Source organism: Camelus ferus, chromosome 5, assembly GCF_009834535.1.
Source record: "Camelus ferus isolate YT-003-E chromosome 5, BCGSAC_Cfer_1.0, whole genome shotgun sequence".
NCBI classification, from domain to species: Eukaryota; Metazoa; Chordata; class Mammalia; order Artiodactyla; family Camelidae; genus Camelus; species Camelus ferus.
Window position 1 is genome coordinate 82,085,415 of NC_045700.1, and position 12,678 is coordinate 82,098,092.

The following is a 12,678-nucleotide window of genomic DNA, read 5'->3' on the forward strand; positions in this document are numbered from 1 at the left end:
CATATAAGTGTTTGGGGTTAAACAGCATGGTTCTTCTGCCTTCTAGTTTTCACCTGTAATCTTTACCTCTCTCCTTCATTTTGATAACTATCAAAATCAAAGAAAGTATATGTCCTATAAACTTGCTACTCAAAGCATTGTCCACGAAATGGCAGCAGTGGCATCCTGCGACCTTGGTAGCAATGTAGAATTTTGGTCACATTTTGGACCTATTGAATCAGGATCTCCATTTTAACAAGATCCGTAGTGGTTTGTATGCCCATGCATTAAAATTAGAAGCACTAAGAAAAAAAAAAAAAAAGCTCCCTTATGTGCTACAGAGGAAAAAAAATTAAAAAATAAAATCGAACAGAATTAGAAGCACTGCCCTACAACACTGAGATTTCACTTGCCGAAATCTATTCTATTGAAATACTAGCACATATGCATAAGATATATGTATACTTGTAACAAATATATAAATATTTTATATTTAAATATACATGTTATGTATTTATGTATAATAATAAAAGTTAGAAACAGCCAAAATGTCCATTATTTGGAAACAAATAAATCATAATGCAATCCTAAGGTGAAACACAGTATGGAGCGACTTTTTCCTGACTCTACTCATTTATCATCCAGCTGATGCTCTGGGACTTTCCTTCTCATAACCAAAAGGCCCCAAAATATGTTTTGCTAATGGATGAAGATCTACAGCAATGTTATTTATATCTTTCAGGGATAGAAGCATCTAGAGTCAAGTGTTCCAAGAATATTTTTTTCAAATTGCATATTGTACAACTATACATAATAACTTTCAGATTACATAACACATGATGATCTATTAAGTGGTGAATTAAAAAATGCTAAATTAGCAGGAAATCCAGACTCTCTCTTGGGTCTCTCACTTCCTCTCCATGTCCCAGCCTCAGCCCGTCAGGGGGTTTGCTTAGTTCAGAAGGAGTCAGATCTACTCCCAAATGACAAGCTGAGGAAGAACAAGAGTGTGTGGTCAGCCCGCTGGTGGAACCATGTTTTCTCCCACCCTTGCTTCAGCCGCTGCTCGGTGGAGACAGTGCTGATGCGGGTGCAGACTAACCCGCCTTGTTCATAATTGCAAGGCTGCCTCTCCAAAGCCCGCATCTTGTCTGGACCGCAAGGGTATCTGCAGGGCACACGACCCCTCCCCGTGTTACCCACTCACACGTGGGTTCCGCAGGCTTTCCTTCACAGACTTACCCACTGTTCCTGAAGCACATTTACTGTGTCTGAGTGACTGACTTTAGGAAGAGCTTCCTGCCTACCTGCATGGTCTGCTGTGGCTGTGTTTTTGTAGGTCAAATTCTGTAAGAGAGCAAAACCACAAGATAGATATTTCAACACACTGGTCCTCCACCCTGGATCACCTGGGAGCTTTGTATAATGCTGCTACCCAGGTCCTGCTTCCGGGAATCCAGAGCTAATTGGGCAAACATCTTAAGGTGATTCCATTTAATTATTGCAATAACTGGAGAGGGGCAAGGATGAAGAACTGAAGCCTTACAGGCCCCAGAATGAAAGATCAGGGCCCCTGACTACCGCTGCCTATAAAGGCTTCTTGCTATCACACTACTCACTCTCTCTCTTTTTTTTTTTTTTTTTTTTTTTTTTTTTGCAGGAGGCTTGAAGTTCAAGCACTAGAATTGCCGCCGAGTTCCACCTCTCCAGCATGGATGTGACCACCTGAATGTGTCTGTTGTGGAGTCGGGCTCCCAGGTATGAGTGACGGACAATATGCATATGAGCTGGAAGGGTCTGGATTCTCCATTCAGAGCACAATCTGAGAGCCTCAGACACTCCTGCTGGGAAAGAGGGAAAAGATGGCAGCGTTCGATATTTTTCTCAGCAAAATGTAAAGTTAATGGAGCAGCCTGACTAATATAATGTATTTATTTTGATCCATAACATACAGTTTGATATGTTAGAATGAATTTTAAATTAGCTACAGTAAACAACAAAGAAACATATGAAGATCATTCTAGGAAAGGCTTTTTAAGAAAAATAACTGGAATGATTTTTCAATTCGATATGGAACTCAGATACCAGTAGAAGGAGCTATTGTTGGATGGTTCGAATGTATGAACAGATGCTTTTTCGGGCAAGATCTGTGAGCGCTGGAGGTGAATTACTGAACCATTTACAATTCATGACCGCATTGTAGGTATTCATATCCCTTTCATTTTTATCACATCTTGAGGCCAAGAATTTTTTAAAAAGGTCATTTAGCTTTCAGAAAACTATGAATTATGGCGAAAGCATTGTTCTTTCTCTGACTTTAATGTGCTCATTTAGAGAAAAGTTACAGGAAAATACTTTTGCTTAAGCTCTGCTTCTGACCCTCCGGCAATCCGTCACATAAAATAACTTGTCATTAGTGACTTCTTGTATCCTCTGTACTCATTGCTGATTACATAAATATTTTCTTAACCTATGATAGCATCCAGCGTAAAAGCATGTTTGTCATTTTTAGAATTATAATCAAATTGTGGAAATTCAGGTACTAACTCACAGGAACAATTTAGGGTTGTTTTGGAATTCTTAAATCAATCAAAGAGGGCGGGGAGAATTTCAACTGGTAAGTGTCAAGCATTGAAAATTCAGCCATTTGGTTTTTATAATAAGAATGAAATAAAATGTTGATCTGTTGTCTCATTGGGTGACTTTTGAGGGGGACCTCAGGTAGGGAATAGCTAATGATCAATATAATTTAATAGTAACATAAGGAAACATTTACTTTAAAAAATGTAAAGGATTTAAGCACAACACCTCTCTAACTAGCTGCTAAATATTTTTTTCCCCTTTTCAATTCTATTCCTTGAGAAGTGAAAGTAGGGACTAAAATTTAACCTGGGAGGGGTTTGAGGATGGATTGACTTGATCAACATTCAGCTTTATTTCAACAGCTTGGAACAACCTTGTTCTTAGTAGTCATTACAAAATTATTTGGTTGCCATTATGTGTAATTCTAGAATTGGACTGTATGAATATGATAATCATGATCACATTAAAGAGAACATTAATAAAGAGAGGCTGACAGCCTAATTTTTATTGGAAATTGAGTCCAAACCGGGATCTTCTGGTCAGATGATTATTTAGGCAGGAGTTATGATCTGTGGTCATCTTGGCTTAAGACTGTTACATTTCATAAAGTGAGTAGCTAAGAATATTTTGCTTATGATGGACACTTACATGGGGATATATATTATGGAAAATATTTTTTGCATCATAAATCAATAATGAAATTGCCTAATTCCCATTGATCTGTGGCTAAATAGAAAGTGGGCCAGAGCTGGAGATATGCATGTAGAAGGACCTGGAAGCTTTTCATACTCCATGGCTAATGATCACACAGAGTGGTTTCTATGCACAAGCTCTCTCCCCCTTTTCAGGAGTTCTTATACTCCTGGAAGTAGGAGATGAGCTTGAAGAAAGCATATATCATTATAATTTTTAAAGATCCGAGGTCAGTAAAGTCAACAGACAATACTGAAGGAGAACAGTAAATCTTAACTGAGTTTATATTAATTAATAATGAAGAATGATTAATAAACTCTCATGTGTCTGGATTGTGAATATTTTAAGATTAAATTTATTTTTTTGGAACATCTTATGGTAAGTAAGAAAGAATGTTTCCTTTAAATAATCTATTAATGACACAAGAGCAAAGGAAGGTAACCACAATGACAACATGCCAGTAGAATTCCATTAAGAGACAAGACAAGCTAAATATCTCTGAGATCAGACAATGACTGAACAAGAGAACCCTTAAAAAACACTGCCCCCAAACCTGTAGTCCAGAAAGACTCTCCAAAAACAATTTTGCAGGACAACAGCTGGCCTGTAGGAGGCAGAGCACAAGCCATGGCCCCAGGCAGAGCTGCAGAAATTTAAATCTTACCTCTCAAGTGTATCAGCCTTGTGACCTTAGGCTAGTCAATACTCTAAAGTCTTAGTTTCCATTCTTGGAAAGTGAAGATGATAATGAAATTAAAATAAGGTACAGTTGACACATTATTTGTGGACTCTGTATTAGCAAATTCGCCTAGTTGGTAAAATTTATTTGTAATTCCCAAACCAATACTCAGCAGCATGTTAGTGGTCATTTGTGGATGCGGTCACTCACTGCATGGCACAAAGTTTCAGTCTCCAGACCTGTGTATTCCCAGCTGATGATGAGGGAGATGAGAAGACAATCTCCCTTCTTGTTTCAGTTCTCATACTGCAAACAAGAACCCTTTGGGGGCACATTTAGTGCCGTATTTTCCTCATTTTTGTGCTTTTTGTTGATGATTTTGCTTTTTAAAATAGCCCCAAGCATAGTGCTGAAGAACTATCTCAGCGTTCTTAAATCTGACCTAAAAAATAAGGCAGCCAGTTATTTTACCACCAAAATGGATGTATTTGGGAACAACAATGAATTGCAATGTGGGACATGCAGTCTATGGAAAACCACAGGCAAGTCTGGAGAACAGAGAAGAGGAATGTTCTTTTATAGAGAAGGGGGAGTTGGGAGGGGATGTTATAAACAAAGAGTCCAACGAAGGAAACTGGGAGTTTGAAGTGTAGTGGCTTCTCATTGGCTGAGTTATGACAGTCTCTCATTGGCTGGGCTGTTGTCGGGCAAGGAGAAATTCTTCATTCCTCTTGCCAGATAGTAACTTTCTTCCTGTTGGAGATACAGAGGTACATCTCTTCCTGTTGAGTCTGAAATTGGCATCCTGTGGTAGAGCTTGAGAGCTCCCCCTTCTGGCCTCCAGACTCCATTTCAAATGAGGTTTCTGTTTATTAATTTTCAAACTAAGCACAAAAAAGCTGTGATGTATCTAATGAAGAAAATATGTGTGTTAGGTAAGCTTTGTTCAGGCATGAGTTATAGAGCTGTTGGCCATGAGTTTAAGGTTAATGAATCAACAGTATGTATTAAATAAAGTATCTTTAAGCAGAAACACAACTAAAACAATGCTATATATTGACTGGTTGATGAAAATATTGTTACTAGAGGTTCACAGGCACCTAATCCTGTATTTCCCCTAGAAGCAATGGTTTGGTACTATTTTATGCATTTTTAATATAGGTGTTTATTTTGCATAAAAAAATTAAAAATCTGCCTGAAGCTCTCTATTACATTGCTCTGGATACCTGGTCCTCACAATATGGCCTTGACCTCTCTTGCTAGGAACAATGGTTCAGTCTTCCTGGTGACTTTAGAAAGCATAACTATTGCAAGTGATCAACTGTGTATGAAGAGTGTGTACACTTCGGATTTAAGCTTATTTTCAAAACTACAATTCCTTACATCTAACCTTGTAGACCTAGAGTATGATTGTGTGAACCTGGCTTCCCTCCATTTTCTCAGCCTTCATCTGCCCCACCCCATCTTTTAGCCTTTTTCACAGAGTAGAATGTATCATATATATATTTTTTAAAGCACATTATTAACTACAGAATGTATGCCAAGCACTTTGCTAAGAAATAGATGCCCTAAAGTTGCTTGGAGATTTGCTGAGAAGATGGAGACATAAATATCAATTCACAATAACACATGGCCAGTGCTGTGATGGATCATGGACCAAATGCAGGAGCAGCGCAGAGGATGAACCAGCTGAACCTCTGGAAGGGAACAGATCAGAGGAGTCACAGAGGGCTTAACATGGGATGTGGCATTTGGCTCAAGCTTTAATGAATTTGATAATAGTTACCAAGCAAAAAAAAAAAAAAAGGTTTGAAAAAAAAAAGGTCAAGCAGAGAGGATTTCATATGCAAAGACACAAAGGTGTAAAAGAACATCCTATGGTCAGTGAGGATGGAAGGTAGAATGTGAAGTAGGGGGAGGGGAGGAGGACTGGGGGAAGGGCAGGGAGTGCCTAGAGGTGAGGCTGGAAAGAGAAGCTGGGGCCCTATTATGAGGACAAAACATCTAGAATAATATATTAGAGACTTCTAGCAGATTTTTAAAATCTTTTTTAAAATGTGAAATAAACACATATATTAAAATACATAAAATGTAAATGTATAGGCTTAAAATATTCTTTTAAAGTGAATACTCGCATAACTACCAACTAGTTCAGGAGAAAGACAATTTCCGGCCCCCTAGAAGCCTGTTTCTGCATACTTCTTTCCAACCACAATCCCTTTCTCCCAGGCAGAGGTAGACTCTGTTTTGATTTTCATGCTCATCACTTCCTTAGGCTTCTTTATGATCCTACCACCTGCAGTGGGCAGAATGCTGCCCTCCTCACTGTCCCACTGCAGTTTGGATGTCCACGTTCTAATCTCCAGAACCTGTGCAGAGATTACAAGGCAAAACAGACTTTATATGTGATTAAGGTGAGGATCTTGAGATGGAGAGATTATCCTGGACTATCCAGGTGTGTTCCACACACTCACAAATAGAGGTGTCTCATAAGTGGAAGAGGGAGGCAGGAGAGTCAGAGATTGAGATGTGATGACAGAAGCAGAGGTTGGAGTTATCTGATGGCCGGAAGGGGGCCACAGTCAAAGGAGTATCGGGGGTCTCTAAAAGCTGGAAAAAAATAGCTTCTCTCCTTGAGTCTCCAGAAGAAACACAGCGCTGCTGACACCTTAATTTGAACCCCTGAAGATCAATTTCAGACTTCTGACTTCCAGAACTATAAGATAATAAACTTGTGTTGTCTTAAGCCACTGAGTTTCTGGCCATTTGTTTCAGCAGCAGTAGGATGCTAATACCATCCAGGTGTGCTTCCCTAGACTCTACCTATTTTTTAACTTTCTGGAAGTGGAATCCTTGAGAATGGCTTTCTTGTCTGGCTTACTCTTCTGAACTCTTATTGAAGTTAGGCCATTTCTAAGGCAGGAAAGGGCCATGACTGTGTCTACATTTTAGAAGTTTACCTTGACTTCAGTGTTCTGTCAGTACCTTGAGAAGCCCGGGGGGTGGGTCACAAGACCCAGCAGGAGGTAAACACAACAGGCTTGGCAAGAAATGACCAGAACCTAAAATAAGACAGAATTTGAAACACAGAATGGGAACGAGAGCTCGGAACTGATACGAGTTTGTGACACAGATCTGTTAAGAATTCATGTCCAAATACAGGCATACCTCCTTTTATTGTGCTTCTCAGATACTACACTTTTTACAAATTAAAGGTTTGTGGCAACCCTGCATCGAGCAAGTCTATGGGCGCCATTTTTCCAACAGCATTTGCTCACTTTGTGTCTCTGTGCCACATTTTGGTCATTCTCACAATATTTCAAACTTCATTATTGTTACTATATTTGTTACAGCGATTCGCGATCAGTGATCTTTGATGTGACTACTGTAAAAAGATTCTGACTCCCTGAAGGCTCAGATGATGGTTAGCATTTTTCAGCAATAAAGTAGTTTTTAACTAAGGTATGGGCATTGTTTTTGTAGACATCGCTATTGCACTTAATAGACTACAGTATAGTATAAACATAATTTATATGTGCTGGGAAGCCAAAAAAATTGTGTGACTCATTTTATTACAACATTTGCTTTATTGTGGTGGTCTGGAACTGCACCCACAGTGTCTCCGAGGTATGCCTGTAGGTGTAAGGGATGAATCAGTAGCTGAGAATAATTCCAAGCATTCTAGTTGGGCAACTGTTTAGGTGAAGGTGGTGGACACAGGAGGAACAGCCAGGATGAGGACAGAGATAACAACTTGGGGTTAATATATTTGGAGCTCAGGCTAGTGTATGTTTCCAGGTCTCAAAAAGTTTCTCCTGTGGATAATATTCTCCCCGCTGGGTTGACCTTCTTTTTAGGTCATGTAGATGCAGAGGGAGCAACAGAAACACTGACGAATGAATCCAGTCTTCAAATACAATGGAGATGCCCTGCCTTATCTTCAATAATGGATAATTACTTTGTTGTTCAATGGAAGTTAATTTCTACTCCCCCTCTTCTGCTCCTATCACATAATAGGAGCAATTATATCTCACACTCAGGGTGATATAATTAAATATCAGCCTTTGTAGAGGTGCATTTCCAGAGAGTCTTCTCAGGCAGCTGATTTAGGCACTTGTCAGGTTTATCACACAATAGATGAATGTTTTCTTCATGTTGCTTTAATATAACAGGGTGTCTGCCTCTGAATGGGAGTGTTTCCAGACAGTCCAGGCAAACGGTCCGTTTATTGTATCTGACAGCTTTATTGCTTTATCAGTTATTTGCTTAGGCAGGATTTTATTATATGTAAAATACTGACATAAATTATGGGGAGGAGAATTGATTTTTTATATAGGTTTGATTCATTTTTCATTGTTTGTCTGTGCCAAGTTTGATATTGCACATTTTCGCCTAGTGCATTTATTTAGTTTACAAGGTTTTTCCCCTGGTTCTACAAATACTGGTATTTAGTTCTCAATTCTTTTATTAGTTTTGTGACTGCTTATGTTCTCAAACTAAACCACATGTAGAGTTAATAAATAAAAAATGGCTATCTATACAAATACAGAGATAAAATATGTAACTAATAAAAGTAAGTAAATTGACTCTAAGAAAAGTTCTGAATAATTCTTAGAATTCTGCACTTCAAAATTAAGAGAGATGTGAGACCAATTTCCCTCCCATCAGTGGGGAGAGCAGTAGGGCTGGAACCTGTCTGGGGTAAGCCACGTACAAGGTCAAAGTTAGGTAGACCCAGGGGTTTGCAAAATGGAAAGCAGTCAAGGGGTCATTCTCATGGGGACTGGCATGGAGAGGTCTGGGTCTGCAAGACACATCAGGCTTTCAGGACAAATGGGGCTAGGCATAAAGCAAAACATGGTCATCTTGTAGGTTCAAATAGGCAGATACTGAGCAGGGAAAGTCAGTAAACAGATTGCAAAGATTCAGTCACAGGAAGTTGTAGCAGGCACTGTCGTCAGCCTGCCACAGTCCCTCAGATCTCCTTTACCAGTTGTGTAGACTCATATATTTTTGCTAAAACCTTCAGAGGATTGCTGCTAGGCTCCTCAAGTTGCTTTGTCCCAAGGGAGAGCCGAAATTTCTCAGAAGTTACACCTCCTAGGGGCAGTTACAAATTCCTTCCTATACCTTAACCAATGACAACAGGTTTAAGAGTACAAAAAGCCCAGCGACTTTGCCCTGAGATGGGACAGACTCTGAGGTACACTTGGCACCCCACAACTCGTTCTGTGGTCAGACAAAGGCTCAACTTCACCTGAGACTGCACCATTCCTTGGCTTCTTTCCCTGTCTTATCCTGCTCCCCTAACTCCTGTGTTGGTTTCTTCTGGGAACAGTCCCTTAATAAGGCACTTGCACTCAAAACCTTAGCTCAGACTCTGCTTCTGGGAGAACCTACCCTAAGACAGCCAACAAACCAATAACCAAGACAGCAAGGCTCTAAAGACAAGGATAATAATGATCCTGATAATAATAACTAATCTTGACTGATTCTTTTTTCCAAACATGGGTCTAATTGTTTTGTATACAGTTTTTTCATTAGATTTTTTAAAGAATCAAGTGGGGTAGAGTTATTATTCCCATTCTACAGCTGAAAAAATTGAGGTGTAGGGATATTAAGCAATTTGTTCAAGATGTTTTGGCTAAAAAACAGGAAAGAAGGTTTCAGAGAGAGGTCAGTAGGACCATCATGGCATGTCGAGTGTTGAATGTTAAATTTTAGGACTACTCATCTTTGTCTGCTCTACCCCTCAACCCCCACCCCATTCAGGATATGTCTGCCTCTGAGCCAATATTTGGAACAGTGTAGATTTATCTGTTGAATAGATAGATGAACTCTTGGGATAGGAGACAAGGCTGATCATTTCAGTGGTTCCAGTCAGCAGTCTTGCAAATTAATCATCTTGTGGCTATTAGGAAGCTTAATAAGAGAGTCTGGATGGTTTGGGGGCAAGTCCAATACTATTGTTAGAACAAAACAATGGAAATGTTGCATGGTACCTAGTAGACCGATGTTAATTGTATTGAATGACCATATTGAAAGTGTCATTATATTCAGGTGATTGATACAGGTAATGTGTACGGTAATTAGAGAAAGAGAAGGATGCTGTATGTGTTAGGAGCAGTGTCCAGGTAGAAACCTTGGATTTTCAACCAGGATTGATCGCCTGTCTCTGTAGGTGGCCCAGATGCCTGCCTGGGGGCATGGCACACTCACAGTCTGGAAGTGTCATGATCAGGAGACTTTTCATTATGCAAAAAATTTTGAATTTTTGGATACATATGGAAGAATGATAAATTAAGTTAAAAAGCTTAAACTCTTATATAGAACATCAAGATGTTTTCTTATGCAAAGGAATGTTGTGTAGTCAAAGAATGCCAGCCTGAGTCATAGTATCTAGTTTCTAGTCTATTCTGCTGCCAAATAGATTGTTAACCTTGAGAAAGCCAGTTTTTATTCTCTCCAGGATCTGGATTCCAGGGCTTCCTTCTGTAAAACCAAATTAATAGGTGACATTCAGAAAAGGTGCCTCATCCCCTTTGACCCTTAACCTTCTTCCCTTGATGAGACTTACATATGTTTTGACATCCATATGCCTGATGTAGTGCCATCAATAAAATTTATGTAAACATATCACTAATTTGTATAAATTCATTCAAGTAGTTCATTAATGTATAAAAATAATAGTGAAAAGTGCACAAATCGTAAGAACACAGGTCAGTGAATATTCACAAAATAAACATACTTATGTAACAAGCACCAAGTCTAAGAAATAGAGCTTACTGGCATCCCAGAAGTGCTCCCACACCCTTTCTAGTAATTACCAAATCCCTCTCCTCAAGAGTAACAACGTAGATTAGGACTGTCTGCTTTTACGTATAATAAAGTGGAATCAAACTGTATGTACTCTTTCATGTCCAGCTTCTTTCGCTTAATATTATTTGTGAGATTTGTCCACGTTGTGTGTAATTTTAGTTTGTTCACTCTCTTGGCTATATAATAATTCCATTGTATGAACATACTTCAGTTTAATCCATTCCATTGCAGGGGAACATTTGGTTTGTTTCCCTTTTTTTTTAATATTACTAAGAGCATAACTATGAACAGTCTTTCTATTTCTTTTGCTGAACATGTGTGAGTATTTCTGATAGGTATATGCCTGGGAGTTGAAAGGCTAGGTCCTAATGCATGCAAATATTTAGCTTTGTATATACTGCAAAATAGTTTTCCAAAGTGATTGTACATAAATAATGCACTTTAACACATAAAAGAAGGAACAGAATGTCCCTGGGCACATCAGAACTTGATTGGTAAGCTGGTGGGTGTGAACCAGGGGTGATTAGGACCTATTAAGCTAGAGGTGAGTGCCAGGCAATAGAAATGAGAAAATTATGCCTACTGGTGAAAGAATTAGTTTCTGTGGGGTGACAGGGTGGTTGGCAGTCTGCCTGGCTAAGGACAGGAGAGATGGGCAGTGTCCCATAAGTAAACAAGAGTGAAGTTATACATGCGAGAGACCATTATTGGTTTGCATGGGTACCAGGAATCTGGATCTCTGTGTTAGCGCTGCATACCCGACTAGGTGCCTTGCCTTCCTTTGGGAAGGAGAATCGGCCAGAACTGGCAAGTGAGCACGACAAAAGCAAGCCCAGGCAGAGGGATGCAGGTGGTTTAGGCCAAGGATTGCGCATTAAGATTCTTGAGTTGGCTGTAATCCACTTCGTCTGAGAATCAGAGATGTGGTTAATAAACAATTTGTAACAAGTAGGTAAAACCACCATGATTGTAATTGTTTGAGAATGTTCCTTATACTTTATTCTTCCCGTAATTGCCCTTACTTAATGTCTTTAAACACATGAGTAGCTTTTTGTGTGGTTTCTGCAGTATAGATTGCAGAGTGAATAATTTGTAGACAAAGCCAAGACAATCACCAGGGAGACTTGGTCACAGAGTCGTAGTGTACCTTCTGTTAACCCTGCAGATCTAGGACTTTGAAGGTGAGAAAGGGACAACTTTCAGAGAGAAAACATTAGCAAATAGCAGGAATTAGGCAAAGAGAAGAGTGGGATCTAAAATAAACATTTAGTGGTCTCTTTCCTGACCATACTCTATTCAAATTTATAACACCTGGAGTATATTATTATGTGTTTGTAATGAACTTGTTTTGTTTTGACCTTGTAGTAAATCCAGTAGTATCAATGAGTTCCCACTGATCAGTGACAAATACTACAGTTGACAATTGCTGTGTATTTATAAAACCTATAAAAATAGGACAAATTGAAAGAGAGAAGTGCTGCTGGGGGGTTGGAGTAATGAGATGAAAAACTAAGTTTTGAAAGGTGGTATTACTGAGGAAGAGGCAGAAGCAGTGATTCTGTTTATTCCTTGGTCCTAGGCCTGCCTCCAATCCCAGGCAGAAGGATTCTCCTGCCTGGATTCTCAACACTGGGTTTAGAGCTCAACTGAGACCCCAAAGGCATAAAGAGTGTACGCTTCCCTAGGCTTATTTTCTATGTATAGGGATCTTGTAGGGCCTTCCCACGGGAAAGGGAGATTACTGAAGGACAATGTGATGGCTAATTTTATGGGTCAATTTGACTGGGCCATGTGGTGCCCACAAGTTTGGCCAAACATTATCCTAGGTGTGTCTGTGAGAATGTTTCTGGATGAGATTAATGTTTGAATCAGTAGACTGAGTAAAGCAGATTGCCCTCCCTAATGAGTGTGGGCCTCAGCCAATC

The 12,678-nt window shown here is 39.4% G+C and overlaps 1 long non-coding RNA gene across 1 annotated transcript in view; it reads left to right on the plus strand.

The window, feature by feature from the left end:
- The window catches only part of LOC116663773, a 212,305-nt gene that overhangs the window by 109,478 nt on the left and 90,149 nt on the right, over positions 1–12,678 (plus strand). Inside the window, exon 5 of the long non-coding RNA XR_004320102.1 lies at positions 1,640–1,737. This is a non-coding gene — a long non-coding RNA (uncharacterized LOC116663773). The remainder of the gene's footprint in view (positions 1–1,639; positions 1,738–12,678) is intronic.